Source organism: Anolis carolinensis, chromosome 5 (assembly GCF_035594765.1).
Source record: "Anolis carolinensis isolate JA03-04 chromosome 5, rAnoCar3.1.pri, whole genome shotgun sequence".
Classification (NCBI taxonomy): domain Eukaryota; kingdom Metazoa; phylum Chordata; class Lepidosauria; order Squamata; family Dactyloidae; genus Anolis; species Anolis carolinensis.
This window is the reverse complement of record NC_085845.1, coordinates 160847590-160874245: the sequence shown is the minus strand read 5'-3', so window position 1 is coordinate 160874245 and position 26656 is coordinate 160847590. Positions and strand designations below refer to the sequence as shown.

Below are 26656 nucleotides of genomic sequence, written 5' to 3'. Positions count from 1 at the left end.
CTCTAAAAGACATATTTTAGCATCAACAGTTCCTCTGTGGTATGTACAAGATATTCTTTGCATTGGTGTGCTGTCTGTCCAAAAGCAACAAGTCCAGTTGCTTGTTTGTCTGTTCCAAAGGAGCAATTTTTATTACTTTGCATCGGGGCCATAGCCAGGGGAAGGGGGCGAAGGTGTTCAACACCCCCGCCCCCGGAAATGTGTCAGGTTATATATATATAAAAAACCTGGTTTACTCATGAATTGGTTAACCAGTTAAATTTCATGAGTAAATCAGGGTTTGTTTTTTTTTAACCCTGAGACATTTTGGTGGGGGTTGAACCTTGACCCCCTCCCCAGTTACAGCCCTGCTTTTCATAACATAAATAATTACTCTAGTATCATCTTTAGCAGGTGAAATAGGAGTGCTGGTATGAAATTCCCAATAAAACAAATGAATCAAGGGGCCAGCTGAAGATATGTACTGAAGGAATAGGCAGGCACAATCATATTAGGACTGCATCTTTTACAAGTGCCACCCATTGCTCATGGATAACAAAACTGGAGACAAAGTTGGAGGGAAGTGGGGCTAAATATTAATTTAAAAGACTAACTAAACATTTTCCTTTAAGATCCTAAACATTCTGAATCAATCAGATCTTGAATACCAGTCGATAGCTGTCCCATTTCTCCTAAGGTCCAAGCTTTTGGATAGCAAGTCCTAGTACAAAAAGAGAATAAGGAATAGTGAAATGACAAATGGAATGGCCTGGGATTACGATTTTGGACAGTGTGATTTTAATTACTGTTTTAAATTGATTTGTTTTAATGTTTTGGTTTTAACCTATCTGTGTATTTTATTATATATATGTCTATGGCATCAAATTTCTGCCTATTTGTAAGGGTGCTATGAGTCCCCTTTGGGGTAAGACAGGCGGGATATAAATATAAATAAATAAATAAATAAATAAATAAGGTGAGTCAATTCAAGGGAGAGCTAAGAATAAATGCTATAGATAGATAACGTGCACTTTTTCGTGTACACATTTCTTTTCCTGTGGGTTGAAAATTACAGATTTGGTAAGAAGACACAATTATTCTTGCTACCCTCTTTGCTTTCTTGGTACAATGAAACCTTTATCTCTAAGCTAACCTGTGGTACTCAAACTCAATGTAAAATGCATGTTGCACAGTTACTGATGCACTCTGCTTAATTTGTTTTCTATCATTGCTTTGCAGAATGCAAGGAAAGAGTAGTTGACTGTTTCCAAACCCATAAGACACAAATTGGTTAAACTGAAAGCAAAAGTTTAAAAGCATCAACTCATTCTTAATATATTGAGACAGAGAGAGATCTGGAGCATAAAGAATATTGCAGGTTCATGTGCTGAGTGACTTGAAGAAGTCAAAAGCTCAAGCTCACACATTGAAATGTAATTGTGCTTACCACTGAAATAGTAGAAACACGTTTTTTCTAAAGATAGATTAAGTGGAGTCAGATTTAACTTTCCCTCTAGAAATTTGTTTGGAATTATGCTACCTTAGAAATAGACTCCACTACACAATGATGCATTTTTATAGTTGTGTTGATTTATTTTTGAATTCCATTCATGTTAGAAAGGTGGGAGATAAAATAATTGCTTGTCTATTTCTGTATTATCACATGACAATAGCTTAACAGACATTAATCACATTTGACAGGCGTGTTTGGGATGGCTGGATATACATGGAGTACATTGAGATAATATTGATTTCCAGAAAAATGGCTGGACAAATTGCACCAAATTTTAAGAATATGTTTACAATAGAGCCTATGTGACATGCACAAAATAAAAGAAACATTGTTTAAAAGATGAATCTTTATATATCCTTAATTATGAAGATAATACAAAACATCCAACTCATTTCCTCAACCCTTTCTTGATACTATATTTCATTCCCACAACTTATTTAGTACTGGTGAATAATTTCAATCAAAAGTTTTTTCCCTTCTTCTGCATAAATATATGAAAACCCATTTTAGGTAGGGAAGCCCAATAATTATCCCAGGTTAGTCTGAGAATTGTGCTAGTTAAAAAATAAAAAGGATATGCCATTGATTTTGGGGAAGATTTAAGTTTGGTCTATTTCTAAGCATTTGGCTGGGGCCAAAAACCGGTCCCCCCAAAATTCTCTACTATATTTGGGGCCAGTCAAATTTAACGGGGATAATTTGGTTTTTTTAAAAGATTCCTTAGAGATTGTGGGGTGAAAAAGAAAATATTTTGAAAGTTTCTCAAAAAAGTATCTTCTGAGAACTTTTGATTTCATTAAAATTAATGAAAGAACATCACTAGTTCCTGTGACAGAGGAAGAAAGCAATGGAATTGGAGATGAAGACTAGAAGAATTAAGATGGCAGCTCAAGAGTATTGCTTCCTTCAGTCATATTGAGATAATATCAAACAATATTAATGCTTGATAAATACCACACCTGCTCTCTAGCCTACTCAATGAAGGCAAATGGATGGGATATAATAATGCTGCATGTTTTTGAACAACTGTGATCCAACCTTTCCGAAGACACAGCTTCTCACAGAGTTCAATAGGTCATCCCTCATCCAACTCAGCCCCTGACTGAATGTTACTAATGCCAACAGCAAGACCTTTGCAACTCTCAGTGAAAGCTCCTTGTGTCAGCATGTTCAGAGCAAAGCTCTAAAACAAAATAAGTGGCTTATATGAGAGACCAGCATTTGGAAGTAATTTGTTGCAAGTAACATTTTATTTGTAATCAGTTATTATCTAAAGATCTCATCAGACGTAATCTTCTCTGTGTTTTCAGACGCTGGCAAAATGGAGTTTCACGGAGGCCACCCCACGATGCACAGCCACTTCTGGTGGTTGTCTGTGGAATCTGTGTTGCCAGTGTGTTAAAAGGAGAGAAAACTCAATTTTCAGGAGTCCGATGCTACCCTACTGCTAATTGCAGTAAGGAGCAGGGAAGCAGGGAAACCACAAGAAATGATGGGAAATGATGGGAAATGATGTGGGGTGGCTGGCTATCCGAGAAGACAGGGAAAGACAGTAGAGAATGAAATAAGAAAGTTCCCTCCTCTTTCCCCCTGCCCATCTGATGAAGTTATGACTTAGGACATGCAAGGAACCCACATGTCACAAATGATAGTGAAATTGGTATAAATGAGAAACAACTTCTAGTTACTTTCAAAAGTTCTTTTTAAAGGGGCATTTGAAAGACACATATTAACATGAGTTGATTAACTTTTATGCTCTTCTCAAACCAAAGTTTCTTTTCTAAGAAATGAAAAGAAAAATGGTTGAAAACGAACAAACAGTGCAAGAAGCAATAAATGAGAAATAGGTTACTTTGCAAAGATTGCAATGAGTAATAAGAATTGATTCTTTTAAAAAATTACCTTTCTACTGAAAGTCAGCTATAACTGTCCCTTTTAAATCTTCCAGAATGGCTGGAATAGCCACTAGAATGTAAAGACACTGTCGCCTGTGTACACTGACAGAGCTTTATCTTCCAGTGGCTTTGATCAGCTTTTCAGTCAGTATGTCATGTTATCATTCACCTGGGATAAGCAACAAGATACACCAGACAACCTAAAATGCAACATTTGAAGCCATTAAAATATTAGGTATGTTAAAAACAACATCTAGAAGAAAAAAAACAGATGACCAAGGAAGCAGATGTGTGCAGTTATGGTAAGGCAAGAAAATTGCTAGCTAATAATTTATTCTTGTATCTTTATTATGAGCATCTGGGAGAGATATTTTTGAGAATTTTCTGCCTAAAGGGTAGAATGTTGGGATTCAATATTATGCAGTTTAACTTGTGGAGGATGAGGTATTTTTTAATGTTGTATTTAATCTCACTTCCTTCCATAAACTGTAATCTAGTCACAGAGGATATGAACCTGTAATATAAACATATTACTGTATGCTTTCAGTGGTTCCCTTACATCTCCAGATGGGCTGGATTGCAACAGATCCCAAACCATGTCTGCAAGTCAATGGGGAAAATACATACAGTCAGTAAATTGATAAATAAATATACACACTATAGAAAATGTATTCAAATACATTCAAATTTCACTACATGAAGAAAAATAAAGTAACTCAACCTAATGCAAAACAAGCACAAAAAGGGAATGCAGCTGGGTCTGGGGAAAACACAATGAAGTGGAGCCTGAGAGATTTTCACATCCTTAATTCCAAGATGCAATTGAGGTCCTTTCATACTATGAGGTATAACTCCATTACTACATTTTAACTCTCATGGTTCCATTCTGTGGTATCCTGGGGTTTTGATGAGAAATATTTAGAATACCAATGCAGAAAGCTATAGTGCCTCATTAAACTACAAATTCCAGAATTCCATAGAATGCAACCTAAGTGGAACGATAGTGCTATAATTTTGTAGAGTGACAAAACTCCCAGATCACAAATGATATGGCTCACTTGCAGGCTGTAATAGAAGCAGAGAAGAATTCTACCTTGGCTGTTCTCTTAGCCCCAAGATTAACTTCCACATTAAGTTCCTATTACCATTTCCTCACATGCAATATTATTCACACCACTTTTATTGCAGAAGTTTTCCTCCCTCCCTTTTTTATTATCATCATCAGGGATTCAGTATATGAGGAGCTGAAGAGGTTCTGCAGGGACAAAGACCATGATTGGGAGCATTATTGTGAACTGCCAGAATTATCTCTATATTCCAAGAGAAAAGTAGCTTTTTGTGCCTCCTTAGTAAAAAGAAAAAGAGAGAAGAAATACACTGTACCAAAAGAATGTGCAGATTTGCATGATTTATGAGGTATAGTGGGCCTTTGGCATCTGCTTGAGAACCTCATGGATACCAAAATCTGCAGCTATTTAAGTAGGGTGGTCCCTTATATGAAATGGCAAAATTGTTTGCCTTTTAGATTTTTTTTTTACTGTTTGTAAGTCATGGATGACTGAATCCATGGAAACAGAATCCATCAATATGAAAGAGTCATTGTATTTTAGAGAAACATAAATCACAGAGAAAAGAATGCATATTTTAAAAATGTGAATGGCTTTAACATATATATAACTGGAGAAAATGTGCACAAACAGATACTTTCCATAATGAAACAGCATAATAAATATGCAGATTAGGAAACATGTTAAAATGCATGCAAATGCATTGCATGAAGAAAAAAATAATACCATTCAATCTAATATACAGCAAGAAAATTTAGGTAAGCTTGGGGAAAACAAAAATGAAATGGAGTCATAGAATCAAAGACTTGGAAGAGACCACAAGGGCCAACTAGTCCAATTGGTTGCCATGCAAGAGCATTCAGTCAAAGCATTCCTAACAGATGGGCATCCAGCTTCTGCTTAAAAACATCTAGAGAAGCAGATTCCACCACCCTCTGAGAATCTGAGATAATTTTTTTCACATCTCTCATGTAATCCAGTTTCAGAATGAAGATTAACTGCATTGAACACAGGGATCTTTATTTCTCCCAGTATGGCATAGGGAAACTGCCATGAGCAGACTGCTCTTTTTGCAAAATCGGTAAGAAATTGATAAATTCCACCTAGGTGAGCAAGAGTTTTTCTTTGTTACATAAGAGCTACAGCTCTCGAAATCTAGACAGAACAACATCTACAGCAAATGAAGAAACCTTCAAGAAGATCATGTTTAAAAAAATGCTCAACACTTAAATATAACACATTATTTGATCTCCCTGACTTTCTTTTGTCTGAATCTCAGACAAAAATACCTTTTCTCCAAATAAATATTGAAATGTGTTGGTAGCTCTTTTGATATATTGCAGAGCTTTGATTAAATACATTCCTTTGGTATGCATAAATTATAAGTGTAAATAAAATCACAGTAGAAATCATATGACTCTGAAGATTAAATTTTAGTTGATCTTAGTGGCTCTATGGGACCTAGAAAGTATTCATAATTGTATGCAGAAACCACTGAAACCTAATGAATGTAAAGAAAAACTATGAACTAAGTGTTCTTTTATTATATTTTCAACTATAGGTATGCCACTACTAACAACACACCTCTCTAATGATACCATATTACCACTGTAAATTGATATCCACTACTGTTATCCTTCATATCCTTGGAGATATTGCTGTAGTCCTTTTAAAAATACATTTGTCATTCATTGCTCCCTGTAGAAGATCCAAGCTCCTAGCAAAGAAGAGCTTTGCTTCTGTCGCCTAACTATTAATAGATAACTCCCAGCTGTTCCTTCATTTTTCTTCTGTCACAAAAGATGTAACTACATGATTAAAATGGCATGCAGTTCTGAAGCTATTATCAATTATACTAATTAAGGTCAAATAGAATGGAACAGCAGCCTTTGTGAAAGAAGGGAAAAGAACATAGGCAATGAAAACCACAATGAGTCCAAAGGTATCGTATGTACATATGACAGCTTCTACAGACATTATTTTTAATTATGTCCAGAATATCCTTCCAGAGTCAGAAATAATGAAACATTTTGTTGTTCATTTGCAGCAGGGAACAAAAACCGCTCTATTCACATCAATGCATTTTGAATAGCATGAGACAGGTGGCCTATATTTACCAGGAAATATTAATCTATGCAAAGGCCACCTTACAAAGTCTGAAGTTGTACACACTTTTCCAAAAAAGCAGCCCTTCTGGAAACTTTATCTGAGCCATGTGGCAACTAATAAAACAGCAGGGCTAAGATGAACTATAGTATTAATGGCTGGTCTTCCAAGCAACAACAAGAAGTTCTCTGTTTTTCCTTCTCTCTTGACTGTGTTGTGTCCAGAGGCAGTCCAACCGCCCGAGGAGGGAGGCATTTGCCTGTAGCGCCATGGTCCCAGGGGCGCTGTCGAGCTCTCGGGAGGATGGTGCCACCCCCACCTCCTCCTGCTCCCAGTGATTTCATGTCACATATAGACTCAGGAAAACATTTCAAAAATTGTCTTTTACCAATTTCTACTGTGATCTTTTTAATCATTCAGGTATTATATCCAAAGTGTTAAAGTGCTTTAGCAATATTGTATTAATAAAGCACAGGGATAATTGTCATTTGTTGCTAGCATTTCTCTTTTCCTCACATGATCTCTGTCGAATCTACTGTCCTGGGAATGTTTGCTATATTTCTGGTGACAGACATCTTAGCTAGCCCCAGAATAACAGAAACACATTGCCATGGAGGGGTATATTTCATTTTGGCTTAATTTAAACTGACCCAGAGAGGGAATGAAAAAAGTCCTTGTACATGATGGCAGTTCCCTGGGAGTTCTTCAGAATCTCTTGATATACCTTCCTCTTTTTTTCTGGATGGTGCCATTTTGCCTACATGAAAAATGACAATCTGCAAAGAAGATTGCTGTTAGTGCAATATTTATGCTCTGTTGGCAAATTAAGCCAAGTGTGTGTTTTGATGTGTGGGTGTCAGGGAGAGTAGGGGTTGTTTTTTTTCCTAGACTACTCATTTAAAGGATCATTTTATTATTTTGAACAGAAAGGGTAAAGATCTTTTGGAATAATACTTCTAAATTTTGACTATGTTTTCAGGTTTTTATTTTTTGTAATGAGCCACTTTGAACTATTGCCACCAGATGTTGAATAATGCATGCAGAAGAGAATCATCAGGGGTCTGGAAAGGACTGCATGAGAGCATCAGGGAGTATAAGCAATGTCTGTGACCAATTAGAGCAGACACAGCATGCAAAGCACATTGCACCTAAATTATTCAGACTAGATGGGTGTAGTAATTAAGTACACATACCACTAGTTCCTAGTAGCATCACATACTAAAGAAGGCACTATAGAATGCTTTCTCCACACTCCCCACACTCAAATGAACAAGCATGAAACCACACATATCTAGGTTCAACTTTTCCAACATATAATCTATATAGAATTCACTCAGTCTTTCCTAGCCCAAGCTTCCCCTTTCCAGTCTGCAGCCAAGATGTTAGGCATTCACAGCTAGCTTCTTTTTTTAGTCCATGTCTTTAATCTGTAATTCTCATTATTATTTTTTGTTAATTACTGTGAATGAGATAGCCAGAGAATTCAACTGGGCAGTGTCTTTTCTATTCAGGTAAGTTTATCTGGTTGTCTTGTGCAAACATATTAGGAGTGTTGTCATTCTCACCAAAACTAAAATGCTGGCTTGTACCCAAGTTTCTATATTTTTGAGGAACAACTGTATTTCCGAATGGGAATCCACTATTATTGCTTTTTGAAACTAAAGTTAAAAGTTTGCAGTAAGATAAAGCATATATGTCAACATTATGATTTGAGGTCGATGAGTGCATGGCTTCAATGCATTATGACTTGGGAGAGCAAGCTTGTGAAACAGATTAATTTTTCCTCATCGCTAGCTGAGAAAACTCAAAATCACTGAGCCAATTCTGAATCCTGGCCAGTAGAGTTTACCAATCTTAACTTGACATCAATTCTGAAATTCATTGAAATGAAACTCTCCTTTAATTCTCCTGATCATTGAATTAGATCGAAAAAATACACAAGGTTGACCTAACGTCACCTCACAGGTACTTATTTTAGATAAGAAATCATTGTGAATAGCACCATCAGCATAATCTCTCCCTCCGTCTCCTCTCTCTCTCTCTCTCTCTCTCTCTCTCTCTCTCTCTCTCTGTGTGTGTGTGTGTGTGTGTGTTTTAACATGAAGTATTCAGAGAACATGGGCAAGGAAGAGTCATTACAACAATAATGGAGCTAATCACATTTTTCAGCCATTTTTCTCATCTTATAGGGACAGGGCACCAAATGCCTTGTCCTGTTCACCCCTTCTGATGTGGGAAAGAGGAAGTGTGCATGGGGCATCATGAGGCAATTGCTGGCGTAATGGTACAGGGGGAGGGATATGTGAAGTGTGAAAGAAAATTAAGTAAGTGGAGTATGGGTTGTTTAATATGAGACATCTTTTATCAGGAAGAAACAGTAGCTAAAAAAGCAAATATTAAGTATTTACGGTTTCAGGGGTTTCTGACCACAGAACTGCTGCTTTGTAGCTGGTTCCTGTCTTGTTATCACATCTCCCTATTTATTTTTCACATTTCCAATTCTGCAATCAATAATGGATGTTGCTGTGTAGTTTCATTTCTTGTTTTCAAGTATATATGGATTGCACCATTGTTAGTAGGTACTCTGGTGCAAATGTCTTATTTCTTAGGCATTTGATTCCCTTCTATTTTCCTTCATGATTAAATTTGTTTTTCTTTATCTGTCTTTTCCTCTTTCTCTTCCCCATGACTCCTCGCTAAATGCCTTCTTTTCTTCATGCTCTTTTCATCTCACCTGCTCTCTCTTTCTCTTTTATCCATCCTGCTGAATAGCACTTATACTTATTTTCTCCTTCATTCCTTTTTTCCTGTTCATGCCTCCTTCCCCCAAATTTTGATTGTTTTCTTCTTTTGTCTAATTGCCTGTTTCTTCTTCTCCTACTATGTAGTAGCTGCATTCATATTATTCCTGCACCCCTTGTCTCCCACTCACATTCTTGCTCACTGTCATCCTAATCCGTCTCATTCTTTCTTCCCTATCCTTCTCTTTCTCTATCTCTCATTCTTTTTCCCCCTATCACATGTTGTATTTACAGCCATGTCTCTTCTACTTCCATACTTCGGTTTTGTCACCTCTTTCTGTTTTGTTCCCTGCCTACTAAAGTAAAGTGAACCATGAATAAGATATTAGATTTTTAGTGCCTTGAAGATGAATTCCCCATTAAACTCAGTAGGCCTTTCTGTTACGTAGACTGAAATAGATAATATTATCCTATTGATACATCATCATCATCACTTACTACCTCAACTATCTTTTATTATTTTAAGAAATAATTTGATGTTTATGATGCAAAACTTTTTAAAAATTTAGATGGCTAAAAGAATTCATATTTTTAAATGCTTGCAAAGGTGTTAAAAAGTGACTTAGGAATCCCCTTCTCAGACCCAGAAAACTTGCTTTGGTTGGACTACAACTTCTCTGTGTTTTTGAAAGTAGGACTTACAAAGATGTTAAATAACAAAGCTCTATTTGTTTGTTTTTTCCTGCCACACGCAAAGCCTCAAAAACATGTTATTTAATCATGGCTGCTCTACACAGAGAAATAAAGTATAATGTGGCCAGTGTTTTGAGACTCTGCACCTCAAGGGACTTCCTGAGCAGCAGGAAACCACTACTGCCCAGCCATGCCAAACCTGGTTTGGTGCACAGGTCAGGGACCCAACTGTCCCCCTCCTGTTTTGCTGCTTACTACAGCAGCAACACTGCCACCTACCTGATGCTTAGGGGTCATCCTTCCCTTTTCCATGTCATGTTATTCATGGAGGAAAGTGTGTGGAGGGAGAAGGGAAAGCTTAACCTGGGGTAAAAGCAGCATTAAGTGGCTTTTCCCAGGTTAAGCCAGATGGGCCCATGCATTTTGTTAGCTGCCCATGGCTGACCAACCTCACACTGATTTAAGTGGTTAGTGTTGATGGAGTCACAGAGAAATATTGACTTTTTATTAGATTTTGCTTTTTTTAAATTATTTGGTCAGAGCAACTGTATTTAGAGTATCCTACTTAGGACGTAATCCCACGGGTGGGAGAGAAGTGGAGGAAATCATTTGGAAGAGAGAGAACTCATCACACCCTGCAAGGTCCGTCTTTGAAGTTGGCCAGCCAATTCACATCATTTCCTTGTCTTCTTTCCGCTTTCTTACACTTCTCCCCTCTTTTCTCAAAAAGGAGTCTTTTCTCCATTTTTGCACACTGGCAAGACAGATTCTCATTGGTGGCCACTGGAAGTGACTGTGTCATGGGATGGTCTCCATGGGACTCCATTTTACCATTGTGTGACAACTGAGAGAAAATGGAAGAAAACATACATGGGATAAGGTTATTAGAGACATCACCAGGTCCCGGCCCCTGTGATGTTCCCTGTGACCATCTGTGACATTAATGGAGTCTATCCCCTATGATATCATTAGAGACTGTCTCTAGGTTTCATCTCATGAGGCTAGGATATTCAACCCTTAGATGCTGCTGACCGAGAAACCCTAAAGAAAGGCACCCAAATACTGTGTCCATTTTTAATAACATATTAAAAACTGAGCCATTTTAAGTGTTTCTGCATTTGCTTTTCAGTCAAGCGGTCAATTGAAGAAAATAGCTGGCAGCTATTTCTGCAATTTACTGTGCATTTATGGTACCTGAAAGACAGATACCTTCAGCATCCCATTATTATTTCTATTCTTTTCTCTCAGTTTAGGTAACTGAAGTGTTGCTAAGTCCCCTGTATGCTATGAAAATTTTCACTGTTGATTACTCAGTACATTGATTAGAATCATGAGATGATTGCTTTATTTAGCTTTCTACTAGCCAATTCTCTCTATAGCTATCAATATTTCCATCATTTTGAACATAAACTGTCATCAGCTTAAATGCCAGAGAACTGTATCATTTTGTGATTCAGTATCATAACAGTTTTAGGCAATGGTCAGTATTTGTTTTTCATTGTTTAGGTTTCCTTGGCACTATGCACTGTTTTTAAAATGAGGCAAGGGACACAGGAGAATTTCATTTACTTCACATTTTTAAGTGAATTGACCTTGCTTGAACTACTTCTTAGATCAACAGTTAAAAAGATACTAGCACTTGGGGAAAGTTGCTTTCTTGGACTATGATTTGCATTAGGTTTATCTGAGATGTTTCAATTATTTGTTTGCCAGTTAAAAACTCTTTTCTTGTTTCTCAAGCGAAGAGAATGGCATGGAAAGTTTGGGTTCTTTGCTCAGTATTTTTCTACAGCCAAATGTAACTTCACCTTCACTAGTCTGTCCTCAAGTCTTTAAATTGCTATAAATAGTCTGAGAGGTTCTGAAAGAGAATCACCAATGTAACAGTTGAAATGGTTCTTGACCACAAAGTAAGTTCAAACTGGGAATTGAGCCAATTGGATTTTTCTGGGTCATGGAACCTAACCGTTTTGGTAGAAAGTCAAGGCAAAGTCAGCTGCAGTTGTTTCTGAAATCTATCTTGGTCTTTCTTTTTCAAAAAGAAACAAACAAACCTTGTACCCTCCAACAGTAATACTCCAGACTGACAATGTATTGACAGTACTCTGGAAAATTAACTTGATGACTAGATTAGAAGTACTACAATAGCTATGTTGACCATCCAATAGAACATCACAAAATCCAAATTACACACTGTGGTGATAGTTTTACTCAGCTATCCAAAAGACATGCCAGCTTTCAAATCCCATTACCCTTTTCTTCAGGCAAAGTTGGTAAAAAATGTTTAGGAGAAGGAGTGTGGTGGCCTTAGGGTCACAAGTGTTCTCTGTGAGATATTTATTTATGGTGATGTTTAAGATGGCCATATCATGTATAGGTAATAATGAAACTAGGAACAAAAACAGTAAGCAAATGCAATCAAATTTCCTTTTGAACTGTTAGTATCAAAACAGCTGCATTTGAGAACTGCATCATTTGCAATGCTGCATGCCACTTTGTCGGGAAGCAAAGAACTGTGACATACACTTTTGACATTTTCCAATACCAACAAAGGTAAAATTCTTTCAGCAGAAAATAATTTGGGGCTATAATTTGTCAAGTTTACCTATACAACACATAAAAGTTTTTAAAAACCTAACAGTGCACAGACTCCTTAAGAAATTCAATGTTCTTTACCTATGAAAGGAGCAGCTAGCTTCACACAGGACAGGAACATCTGGATCTCAAAAAAGTTATCTTTCTAGTTTTAATGGAGTTGAAATTTTATACTTTTTTATTGTTCTTTGTCTCTAGTTTGCACATGATCAACAAGAGGAGTGGCATCTGCTTACACTGATATCCTTCAATGCCATCTTAAGTTATTACTAGGGCTGTGCAAAACATTGTTTGTAACTCATTTGTCGTGTCTATTTCCTAAGATTCGTACATACAAAGTAATATTTAGAAATGTGATTGGTGGCCATGCAAAAAAACTTAAGATTCAAAACACTGACCTATGACTTTTGGATGAGTTATGTAAGTCCTGTAAATGGCTCCAGATCTTCATTGTGGGCAACACTTCTTCTACAAAAGGACTTGGGAGGGCCCTGAGGAGAATGGTGAGGACAGCATGGAGGGAGAAGACCCACTTTTTCCCCAAAGGGGGCAGCAAGGGCAGGAGGAATGCCTGCATGGCCAGGCAAGAAAAAAGCCCTCCGGCACATGGCTGGCTCAGAGAGAGACAGGCAGAGACCACACTCACACTGAGGCTTTAACGAGGGCAGCCCCAGTATTCTGAACTGAGCAGAATTCTAGAAAATGTAGCTTAGGGTGAGGCCTTCTGAATTCTATGTCACAGGGGCCCTTGCCTTCCCAAACTATATTTCCCAGAATTCTGCTTACTGCCTTGTGCTGAAAGTTTTGGTAGAAGAAAACCTATGTTCCTTCTCTAAAGGGATTCTGAGATAAAAGTGTGTTGTTGGAAGTTCAATCAGCCCTATAAGGTAGACAAAGTTGAGCTGCAGTAACTCCAAAGTTTACCTAATAGGTTTATTTATTATTGTATGGCATAGCAAACAAGATAGATATGCTGGATTTCATATCACAAAATCACAAGTCGAACACTTCCCAAGTGTCTAGGACTGTGTGATGTATTTTTGGATGATGCGCGCAGATCCCAGTAGGGTGGCCTTTTGCAGTTGGCAGATCGTAATTTTGTCAATGTCTATTGTTTCCAAATGCCGGCTGAGATCTTTTGGCATGGCACCCAGTGTGCCCATCACCACCGGGACCACCTGCACTGGTTTCTGCCAGAGTCTTTGAAGTTCAATCTTGAGGTCCTAATAGCAGCTGAGTTTTTTCTGTTGTTTTTCGTCAATGTGACTGTCACCTGGGATGGCAACATCAATGATCCAAACCTTTTTCTTTTCCACAACTGTGATATCTGGTGTGTTGTGTTCCAGAACTTTGTCAGCCTGGATCCGGAGTCCCACAGTATCTTTGCATGCTCATTTTTCAATACTTTTGCAGGTTTGTGATCCCACCAGTTCTTTACTGCTGGGAGGTGGTACTTGAGGCATAAATTCCAATGAATCATTTGGGCCACATAGTTGTGCCTCTGTTTGTAGTCTGTCTGTGCGATTTTCTTACAGCAGCTGAGGATATGATCAATGGTTTCGTCGGTTTCCTTGCAGAATCTGCATTTTGGGTCATCAGCTGATTTTTCGATCTTGGCCTTGATTGCATTTGTTCTGATGGCTTGCTCCTGGGCTGCAAGGATCAGGCCTTCTGTCTCCTTTTTCAGTGTCCCATTCGTGAGCCATAGCCAGGTCTGCTTCCACAGTTTCAGCTTTTCCTTCAATTTTGCTAAGGAAGTATATTATTATTATTATTATTATTATTATTATTATCATCATCATCATCATCATCATCATCATCATCAAATTATTATTTCAAAGGCTGGATGGACATCTGTAGAGATTGCTTCGACTGTGCTTGCTTTTCTGCCTGATAGAAAGGGGTTGAACTGAATGGTCCCTGGGGTCTTCCAGTGAGATCGTACTGTTAAGTTTGTGTTAGTTAAAATTCCCTAAAAATCAGTGGGTGTGCAAATCTTTCTGAAACTTGGAAGGAATGTTGCCATGGTTATTTTATATAATTGAAAATAGAAATTCAAGGAAATTGCTTTTTAAAAAATATATTGTTCATAAAAACTATTTAAATTTTCCCAAAATCAGTTAATGATTCTGAAAATTGGGATTGGGGGGGGGGGGGGGTAACAGTGGTAAGCAATTTTCATTCTGATAGCTCTAACAATGAGGGAGAAAGGAACCCGAAAATCTCCCCATGTGTAATTACTTAACGAAAAAGTTTGTTATATCATTATAGTTATGATACAGACCACTAACAATATTTTAGAAACACTTTAGAAATGACCCCCCTAATTTAGTAATGATTATTTAAACATTTTTTTATTGATCATACAGGCCTATTGAATACTCAGACAGAATGTAGGTGTATGACTTGAACATCTTCAGTGTTTTTCTCCAATATAAAGCTTCAAAGGCTTGCATAATATATTTTATGCTTTAGAGTTGTATCACTGAAGGTACCACTGTTTCTGAATTTTGGATTTTCTTGTATTTCTCTGTATCAGCAACATCACAAACCTTTAATATATATTTGTGTAGGGCAAACAGAGAGACAGCCCTTCTACACAGGCCCAAAACCTCTGATGGGATCAATTTGATACCTACAAAGATACGGACCTAAAGCTAAGGTCTGGTTCTTTGCAGGTGCTGGACCTGTGGGGATTGACTCCCCAGACTGCTTCCACAGTTTCAGGGATCAATCCCCACAGCCATCCCAATTCTTCAGGATCCCTTCAACCCCCCCCCCCCCCACACACACACACACACACACCTCCTGACATGTCTTTTTCATATTTTAGGAGAACTTTTTAAAAACCTACCCAAGGGGTCTGCTGGCAGACCCCTTGGGTAAGTTTTTAAAAAGTACATGGGGGATTTGTGGGTGGCTGGATTGCATGTAGTCACGCTCTGAAGGAAAGCCCATGGTTTGGATTGGGGGTGAGGACAGAAACTTGAGATGAACTGGTTAAAATAAGCCAGTTCTTCCTGGGTTTTAGCACAGCATAGAAGGGCCCTGAGACTCTCAAGAGGCTTTTGTATTGTACTTCAGGTCTGGAAATGATTTTAGGCAATACGAGTTAGGTACAAAACTGTTTCTTCTTGTGGCCAAATGGTGATTGCTGTTTTTTGTTCACTTCAGTAAAAAATTGTCCCTTGATGGGGTTCCTGGCTTATAAATAGCAGTTCCTAATTGGTTCTGTCATAAAAACATGGAGAAAGTTTATTACACTGCAAAAACTTTGTCTTTGTACAAGGGACATTGCCCTATAACACATTTTGCTTTGTTGAGTCTCCACCAATTTAACACAGTTTCTACCCAAAAAACAAACTTTCTGGAGTAGAACAACTACTTTCAAAGTAAAGACCACACAATGAAACAGGAAATAACACTTTCAAACCAGGACTGGATTTTATTATTATTTTTGTAAGTTCTTAGAAAATTTACCAAAAATCTGTGGATAAGTCAAACGTTCCGAAACTTGCTGAGCTAACAGTGGTAAATGTGTTCTACCATTGTTTCACTTCAATAGCTTTAAAAACAAGGGAGATAGGAGCCCCTGAAGTCTTCCCACTGACAGTGATGTTTGCCTTATTGCGCATGTGTGACCGCCATTAACGAAGTAACTATGAAATTTCGTTAGTCTCATTAGAGTTCTTAAATTTTCACCACCAAAACTTTAGAAACAGTTCAGAAATGAAGTGACAGTGCCCCCTAGTTTTGTAAGTACTTTAGCATCATTTTTATGGATTACACATGCCTAATGCTTACACTGGAAGTAAGATATCTTGCAGGACTATAGACTTCTCATCAGACTGTCATACTTCCTTGAGACAGCCTGTTTCAGACATGAATTAGGTGTTGGCAACAAATTTCACATCCCTAGTCTAGATCAAAGCATTAATGCTGCCAACACTCAGATGAGACACATTAAGGAGGGTGAGAGTGATCATCTGTAAATGTTTTACTCATAGCCCTTTAAAATTTTGAACCATGTGTGAATTCAGAACCAGAGCCTATGGGAAGAGCTTTAAAATGCCAGTCTGTTTACCTAAATCTTTGTTTCCAGGTCATGCAACATAAAAAGTCTCTCCCCCCCCCCATTGTTTCCTCAACAGGTTTACGCGGTGGTGTCTAAAATTAGAACTTCAGTGAGAACTTCATCTGGTTCATTATTTGACAAGATTGTACCCAAATTCACAAATGTCTTCATAAATGAGATGGGAAAAATTAAGATTTTAAAAACATTATCATGTGAGAAGATGAATGTGCCTATCTTGGCAGAGGGCTCAGTGTACATAAAGAAATTATTTAAAATCTGTTTCTTTATCAAGCAGCAGGATGATATATGTGTCGCTTCTTGCTGGGGACAGTTGTATTTGTTGAACTGGACTAACTTTAGTGGATACGAAGTTGGTATAATACGATTCACATACATTTTTTCATGGGGCGGAAAAATGAGATTTAATTTGTCCACCCTCAACTCTACCCAAAGCAGAACAAAAGTGAACTAAACAAAGTGGCCACATTACTGGTTTTGGGTGTTCAGTATAATTTTAAGGAAGAACGTAAGAATATTAATTTAAATTTCTATGCACATCTCTAATTAACTGTTTTACCATTGTATCAGAATATTTTTCTACAGAATAAATGCTCAGAGTCCTACTACTTCATCAGATGGGTGGTTTTCTCCATTTTAATGCACTGCCGGGATGGAGTCTGCTGGAGCCCATCAAATAGCGCAGGGCTACTTCCAGCAGGGCTCCATTGCACTCCGTGATGGCAGTGTGCCAGCAGCACGCTAAGAGGAAGTCTTGAGCCGTTGGGTAACCACCCGTCTCCTTATTGAAGAAGCCGGGGACAGCAAACAAAGAAGCCAGGGATAGCACAGAAACTTCATTGGATGGCAGCCCATGGCCCACAATGGTAAAGGGTCAAGGCTGGGTGCTGCCCTACAGTTTTCCCCTCCTGACTCCAGGCTTCTGGACCTCTGTGTAATGAGGTCCTTAGTCTCCAGGGCAGAAGAAAACAAGCTTTCCTCTTCCTTATGACATCCTTTCAAAAGGCCCCATAATGATTGTAGACAAACTAATGGCAGTCAGGCTCAGAAAAAGACCGACTGGCCTCACAGTCAAAGAGATAATTGGCCAATGGCTGGATTGTTGTCACATGCCAGACCAAAATCACATAAACTGCAGTTAATAAAAAGTACTGGCTGTTTTACCCATAGCTAGACTCTCTCTTTGCTATTACAAGTACAAACTGAAGCATGTAGAAGTATTGCCAACACACAAGGCATAAACACTTAAAGATCCTTAAATTATGGAAACCAGAAGCTGTTGCTGAGTGAACCAAACCACACAGTAAGATTTCTATCAGGAGTGCCTCTCTGCTTGATCTTGGCTATTTATAGCATTAAATTTTCAGAGCAATATAATTTATACATGTGATATGCCTAAGCAGATTTTACTTCATAAATAATTCTTTTACTCATGACTCATATCTCCTTAGCAATTACTGGGCCTTACCTTTTCCATTAATCATAAAAAAACCAAAGTTGGCATCCCCATTGTCTAAATTCATCTTTCTGATCTGTAATTCAGTTTTATGTCACTTTGCATGGCAATGAATCTTTTTTTCTATATACATTTCCATCTGAACTCCCATGTTTTGAGGCTGAAATAAATGAGGAGACGTTTTCACTTTGGCCTAAAGTACATTTTGACTAATAGGCTCGTGTCTGAATCTCCACACAGAGCTGCTGTTTATTAAGTCCCCAGAATTTAATCTCCCAAGTCTGTACAACTTTGTGAAAGGACCACAAGGCAAAGGCAGAGTTGTTTATCATGTTTATTCCCAAACTCCTATAATATTTTCCAACCTCAGCCCTATTAAATTCAAGACTATTCTACCCAGAGAATAAGGGCAGTTCTGAAAAAAAGAAAAGAAGGGGAAGTTCACAACTGTATATTTTATTCAGCACAAGCACTATTCAATCCAGATTGAATGGAATGGTATTCCTGTAATAGAAAAAGAAATAAGGATGACTTATTTGTTATTTATTTCTCTGTCCTTTTATTTGGTACTTTCTTCTTTTTCTTGTTAAGTAACTAACAGCAAACAGCATGCTTCCCAACCCACATGCTGATGGCTAGAGGGGTTTAAGGTGGAATGTTGGTGTCCCTCTGCTGGTAGAGGGATGAGCAACTAGTAGATATTGGACAAATCTACTTTATAAAGATAGACTGCTGCTGCAGATGGATTCATCCATGAGATGAAAGCTCAGAAAGTGGGTGTGTTGTGGGCAGAAACTATTAATTTGAACCCGTTGGATCAAGGTTACTCTGTTCCTCTATGCAGGTCCAATCCAGGCTAGTCTACTGTTGCAGGGAACGTCTCTCCAGTTGTGTCCATGGGAGGGTAATTCAGTAAGAATAAGCAAACAGACTCTGCAAGGGGGAAGAAGAGAAAGTGTGTCCAACCATACGACTTGGCTAGCATAAGCTGATAGATTTTATTGCTTCATTTGAAGCACCTATCTCATTCTCTGCCTCACTGCTTCTTCAAAACTATATTCAGACTTCGAAGAACAAACGCCAATGAGTTTAACGATAATCACTCTTACTAAGACATGCACAGTATTATATTGTTCATAACTTTTCAAATTATTACAAAAAAAACATTTTAAGGAAAGATGAAGATTGAATGTTTAATTGTTAAACATTTAATCTTAATCTTTCCTTGAAATATTTATTGTAATAAATTTGAAATGTTATGAACCCTTTCAGTTTGCTTTGGTTGGCACTGTTGTCAGTGTTGTGACATATTTAAATGCCCTGTGTCCATCACAATATGCTTTGCACTAGTATTTATTAACTACAAGCTATTTGAATTTTTGCTTCACATTCTGAGCTCAGTACATACCAATTATTTTGGTCTATGATGTTTTCAAAATTTAAAATGACTTTAATACCATATCATACATGAGCTAATTCCGCCTCTCATTTTAAACCTTTATGTCTCAGAAAGTATGTACCAAAATTAGAGACTATATACAGGCATTAAAGTTGGATCTTTCAGATGATGTACCCATTAAACTTTAAAAAATATATCAATTCACTGTTTTAATTACTGCTATCATTTGGTAAATGTATTATGAAAATGCATTTCCCTGAGGCTCTAATTTTTTTTAATGTAAACAAATTAGTGGGGTGTTTTTTGTTGGCTTCTGTGTGTGCACGCATGTGCCTGTTGCCCTCCTTTTTAATCAATATGCACCTGCTACTTTTCCTTGTTGAGAATGCTTCCCCTTCTCTAAATGAGCAGCAATCCACATTCAAATTTGTAGCTGACAGTTTAGGGTTAAAATATAATTCCAGGTAACAGAAGCCAATGAGAGTACACCGATTTGATGTTTGTGACATCATCCTATAGTCGGAGTACATAGAACAGCTGAGGTAGCTTTCAGCTTCAGTACCAGTGCCATTATGATGGATGTTTACATCTCTTCATTGAGAGCCAATTATTTTGCTTTTGTGTGAGGCCCAAATATCACTCATGCTGCCGGCATGCACAAAGCCTGTTGGATGTAGCTGAACGAATTGCTTTTTCTCCTCCCATGGTAAGAGAAATGTCTGCTTTATCTCCTTTTCTCCTCCGAAGGTGAAGAATATCTAAACTGTATGGGGAAGGAAGCTGTATTTAGAATACAGGGGTTTCTTGTATTTTATGATGTAGCCTTTATTAAGGGAAAGAAGGTTGATTTTTAATGGGAAAGAAGAAAAAACACACACATGTGTCTGTATCTGTGTGTGTCTGCTTGGGTAAAATTCTACTTTGCATGTGTAGCCTAACGGATGTTTCACTAAAGATTTAACAATATAGTGACAAAGCTGTAACTCTGTTAAGTAATTTACTGCACTTTCCCCTCTCTTCTTTGTCTAGACATTTAAGGAAGGGAAACAGAATGGGATGGATTGTGCCGCTATGTGCTTGTGAGACGAGAGAGGATTTTACATTAGATCAAACTTTTAAAATGTTCTGGAGTAGTTTTGAATCATTATCTACTGCTGCCTTAGTGATTACACACTAAAGCTTTGATTGTTGTTACAATACTGGAAGAAGTTGGATCCACGTTGCTTTTTTTTGTAAAGGAATACAGAGCAAAGTAAAATATAGTATGTACAACCTGATATTAGCAATAAATTGTTGATCTGTTGTGTGTGTGTGTTCAAGAGGATAAATACTTTCCTTGGTAGAAGAACACCTAAGTATATTTATCATGGGCAGAGTAGAGCTGTTATTCATCTCTGTGGTTATTCTCTGTGGGATCTTGCTTAGATATCCTCCTTTTTTGCAAGAATGTAAGCATATGTAAAGCTCCTGAACTAATGTGGATTTATGAGATTAACAGTGACACTGACTCTGACAAATCAGATACAATAAAGAGTTTAATTGACTGAGGGAGTTGAAGGGCTATTATATGAACAATCCAATAACTCCTTTAAGTAGTGAAGCAGTGCTCATAATGAAGAAGAAAACTAAATAACAAGCTACAAGCAATATAAAACCATGGTGGCAGTTATGTATATGAAAATGACTGGAATCCACTGAATATTTAGCTATTAGCATCTAGTTGGTCCCTACCCCAGTAATCTGTGATAGCAAACTAAAAAGTTATTTTTGCAAACATGTGTCAATTTATAAGTACATGCCATTCAACAACTGTACTGCAATTGGACTAGCTGCCTAAGATTGTTTAGGGGTTTTACTTCAACAGCATTACTAAAAATATAGTTCGTTAGAAAGCATGTACTGTCATACTGTTTTCTTTTTCTATCTTAGAAGTGATTTTCACAGCAACTTGTACTATTTACCATGTCTGATGTTGCTGTTCTAGTACATGCATGCTCAAACAGTGCCATGTGTGAATGAAGCTGTAGGTGTGTATTATTGCAAATAGTTTTAGATGATTTTATCTTTTCAGCAACAATAATCAAAGTAATAATCCCAGCACAACAAGTAACTATAAAAGTGCCAATACAAAAAGTAATAACAAACAAAGGGGACTTGCCACAAATGATTTAACCAATGAAGATTCATACAGCCATGAAATGGGCAGAAAGATAAATATGCAGAATGTATTCAGGTATGAGGAGAGGAAAGAACATGATTGTTTTATTACATTCCCAAATACTTGGCTTTAGTATAAATGGATACTTCCACTCTCCCTAACAGCATCATCATCCATCAACAACAAGCACCTGGAGATGGTGAGGAAGTGTGAAATCTCCTTTGGCTTCAAATAGCAATGGGAAGATGACAAGAGCCACTTGATGTCTAAGAGGAGTCATTGCAGATCCAAACATAGCATAGTAAATGTTCACTTTTCATTCAGTGACTAAACTGATGTTGTTTTCATCATGAAATTAACTAATTTTGCCAATTACAAATATTTTCTTGCATAGATATTTGTGTGTGAGTGTGTGTAAAAAGCTATTCAATTCCAAAAGAATTTCAGAATAGGTTGTGGTTAAACATTACAATTGATTAAAATTGCTGTTCATCAATATTAAAATACTGTCTAGTCTCAAAAAATCATGAAAAATAAACATTTTACTTAAAACAACTCTGTCATACATGTTACTTTAGTTGAATTACTTCCCAAACTTTCATTTTATAGATCAAGCCATTGCCATGATTTCGTCTTTCTATGTTCCATCAAAACTAATTCTACAAGCAATTCTAAGTCTATAACCAAAATGATTGCACTGTCTTGCTCCAGTTTACCCCATCTTTACTTCTTTCCCCTCCCTTAATCATCTACACTGTGTACAAATTTGTCCTTTAAATTACATGTCTGTCATGCACACTGATTGAACAGCCATCATTATTAAAATCATCATGATGACCCCCATCATCACCGTCTTTAGCACAGGTCCAAGATGGCCTTAGGATCATACCACAGCTGCTGAGATAGTAATGAAGCTGTTGAGATAGTAATTCAGAATGTGTTAACCAGTCCCAAGTGCACTGCTTGATGCTTAAGCATGTTATGCCAGAGTTGTCCTTATGTCTAAAAACATATCAGGGCATCAGCCTGTTTCAAATCTTCCCCATTCGAGAACACAGAGGAAAGTTAGCTTCAAAGAGAAAAAAAAACAACAGATTTTATAGTTTTGTTCCAAGGTGCTACATAAACTTTAATTCCTCTTATATCTGTATAAGTATTTGGCCAAGACATGTGCAAAAGAACAAATACAGAGATAGTAATCTAAATGGTGTTAATTCAACTAGAGTAGTAAAAAGGTAAAGGTTTCCCCTGACGTTAAGTCCAGTCATGTCTGACTCTGGGAGTTGGTGCTCATCTCCATTTCTAAGCCGAAGTGCCGGTGTTGTCCGTAGACACCTCCAAGGTCATGTGGCCGGCATGACTGCATGGAGCGCTGTTACCTTCCCACCAGAGTGGTACCTATTGATCTACTCACATTGGCATGTTTTCGATCTGCTAGGTTGGCAGGAGCTGGAGCTAACAGTGGCTGCTTACGCCGCTCCCGGGGTTTGAACCTGGGACCTTTCGGTCTCCAGCTCAGTGCTTTAACGCACTTCACCACCGGGGCTCCAATTTAATCAATGCAGGGTTGTGAGTTTTCCGGACTGTATGGCCATGTTCCAGAAGGATTCTCTCCTGACGTTTTGCCCACATCTGTGGCAGGCATCCTCAGAAGTTGTGAGGTCTGTTAGAAACTAGGACAGTGGGGTTTATATATCTGTGGAATGTCCAGGATCGAAGAAAAAACTCTTTGTCTGTTTGAGGCAAGTGTGAATCTTGCAACTGGCCACCTTGATTAGGATTGAATGGCCTTTCAGCTTGCCTCAAACAAACACTTGCCTCAAACAGACAAGAGTTCTTTCTCCCACCCTGGACACTCCACCGATATATAAACTTCACTTGCTTAGTTTCCATATGTATATGTATATTACAAATAAACCATTACACAGTCCTTTTGTCTCTTTAATATTATAACTTTGAAGCCTATACTGGGGAAAATGAAGTATACTATGCATGAATAAGGACTTATATATTGGATACATTTATCTCTCATTCCTACAAATAAGAGGAGAAACGGAAATGGAGGGAGAAAAACATGGCTACCCATTCCTGCCTTGCTATTCCAGCTTTTCAGAGCTTTGAGACTGTGGTTCTTCTTCCAGGTCTCTATTGAAAATTCCACCTGCTGGTTACAGTTATTTGCTAAGGAAATATTATTTGCGCCTCCCCTAACCACCTTGGCTATAATGTATGTCATCGCCCGAGAAATCTCCATAATATTGAATTTATATCCAGAATCTTAAGTTCTGTGAAATGTTTGTGTCAAATTAGTGCCATATTAAAATGAAGGAAAATAGTTTGTAACAGGTAATAAACTATGTGTAATGAGCACCTTTTCTGGAGCAATAATTAAGCCACAGGTGTGTAATGTCATAGTTATAATAAGGGATAATGTGTTTCCTTTTGTTGTGCACATTGTTGTCAATGTCCTCCTGTTTTAATTATTTTCACTAGATTTAATCATTTTCACCACAAGTCTTCAAAAATCAGGGCTTAATCTGTGCAAAATTTTCATGGGTTTCTTTGGCAATGTACAGTTTTTTCTCTGCAGGAAACAGTATTGCTCTATTCCCTCTGATGTCAATAGGGGACCTTGTCCTTTCCAATGCAAATAGCAACATACAAATGAAGAATTAAATTTGGTCCACAGAATCTTAATATCAAAGTGCTGGAAGGGATAAGAAAATCTATATAGTCCAGAAGTGGAAAGGTGTGACCTCTGGTCACAAGTAGTCCTCAACCTCCCTTTTTAGGACCCCTAAATCCCAAAAGGAATCCTGGGGCCTCTCAAAAGTTTTCACTTTCCCCCAGCATGTTTTGCAAGCACATTTGTCCTGAAAATCATGCCAGAAGTTCCCTGACTGCACTATGAAGCTCTTACCTGACCATCAAATACCTTTGTTTCCCTCTAGTTTCTGTTAACTCAGATCATTTTCATTTCATTATTTTTAAGAGTGCGGCTCTTAAAATGTTGATTGGGTTAGCTAGTTTAGATCCCAGTACATCAGTCTGAAGAACACAACATTGCTTACAGTTCTGTTTGCTCTGTGATTTGAATGGATTTTCATCTGTACTTGCATATATACCAGGCATTGCCCAGGTTTGCATTTTCTCGATGGATCTTTCTTTTCTTCTTCCCTTTCCCTCAGACATCTTGTATCACTCTCTCTTTTGTCTTTCTTTCCCTGCTTTTTATCATATACCTCCACCCACCCTCCCTCCCTTCCTTCCTTCCTTCCTTCCTTTGCTTTTTTTCTCTTCCATTTTTTGTCTTTCTTTCCTCCCTTTTTGATCATTTCCCCCTTCATTCCTTCCTTTCTTTTTCTTTCTTTCCCACCTTTCTCTCATAACTATCTACCCCCTCTCCCCCCGGGCATCATCGCTCTCAGTCTCAGAGCAAAGCGTACATTCACAGATCCCTTCCAAAGTATAAGTCTTAATTAAATGTCTTACTTCCTTATAAGGTGGATGTTCCAACTGTGGCCTTTAGAGTTTTGTTGTAGGCCTTCTGATGTGGTCATTTTGACTACCAGTAGCTAATCCTTTCTATCTATATACTTCCCTCTTGTGGTTGCATCTGAGTACTGCATAGGCCAGTAGCTAATTCTTTATACTGTTGTTTTTAATTTTGGGGGCTCCCTTCTCAAAATTGAGTGGTTTTAACAATCAAAATTACTTTAAGTTGGGCAATGAAGGGTATTTGTGGTATATTTAGTCCAGTTCCATCAAGCCATGTAGGAGCCTTTGCAGTATAAACCTACATACATACATACATACATACATACATATTTTGACCTTTAGATAGATAGATAGATAGATAGATAGATAGATAGATTGGTTTTAATAATTTGTAAAATTGCCCTGTTGGGGAATAGGTGGGGTATAAATGGATAAAATAAAATAAGAATAAACAACAACCCTCTACAATGGTAGAACTAGAGAACTGTTCTAATATTCTTTTATTTAATGCTGTAAAAAATTAAATTATTACTCACATGTACCTCTCTTTTGCTGCAAATCAACAATTCTATTAGTATCACATCTTATTGTGCAAGGTGTACAGCATTTTCTTCATGGAAAATAGTATTTTAATTTAGAAATGTTAATTCCTGCACAGAAACCTTTGTTTTATGAGCAGAAAAATTTGGTGTCTATGCCAGTCAATCATATGTGAATTTTTTGCAGAATAAGTCTCAAATTTCAGAGATTTTCATCAATCCTTAATTCTTCTCATCTGGGTTTCTCAACACTTGAAAAATTTTGTTTGAAAATTTTATGAATATTTTTTTCAGCACCACACAGAGAAGGAGGGGTAGACCCTGTCCTCAGCATAGGCTTATTACTTTTCTTCATATTCATAAGTACAGCCAGAATGCAATCAATCATGCAATTCTTATGACAGAGAGAATAGAGTTGATGTAGGGTGCTTCCAGACAGCTCCAACTGTGGGACCTCAAAGGGAGTCCAAACACAGACCTGTCAGTCCTGCTGCATAGTCCCCTGCTGCTCTCATAGCTGTTTTTTTGAAGTGGATTAAGGTGGAGAGTAATCAGGTGATATCCAGCAGAAGTTTATTGGGTTTTTTGTTTTTTTGTTTTGTTTTTAAATACACTCAAGAAATGCACACATGTGCATGGGAGATCCAGTGCATATGTTATGAATAACTTTTCAATAACTTTAAAGCATAGGTTCTTTTTATTGCAATTTCAGTATGAGAGGTATATCAGAACTTTTACAGAACAACAAAGAATGACATTAGACATACAGACATACAGATTCTATACAACTACATTGGATTCACAAACAACCGATTACATTGGCTAACAAACAAAGGGGGGGGGGGTTAATGTGTTGTCGAAGGCTTTCATGGCCGGGATCACAGGGTTGTTGTATGTTTTCCGGGCTGTATGACCATGTTCCAG

The 26656-nt window shown here is 37.6% G+C and overlaps 1 protein-coding gene across 30 annotated transcripts in view; it reads left to right on the top strand.

Moving 5' to 3' along the window:
* Positions 1–26656, top strand: part of mgat4c (MGAT4 family member C) — a 432147-nt gene that overhangs the window by 216269 nt on the left and 189222 nt on the right. For 4 of the 30 annotated variants that reach the window (XM_062982770.1, XM_062982775.1, XM_062982774.1 and 1 more), the window contains exon 1: positions 19651–20243. The exons of 24 other annotated variants lie outside the window; for them this stretch is intronic. The gene's annotated coding sequence lies outside the window, so the exon portion shown is untranslated. Of the gene's footprint in view, positions 1–19650; positions 20244–26656 lie in introns of those variants that run through there. 2 more of the 30 variants (XM_062982781.1, XM_062982777.1) reach the window with 1 other exon arrangement.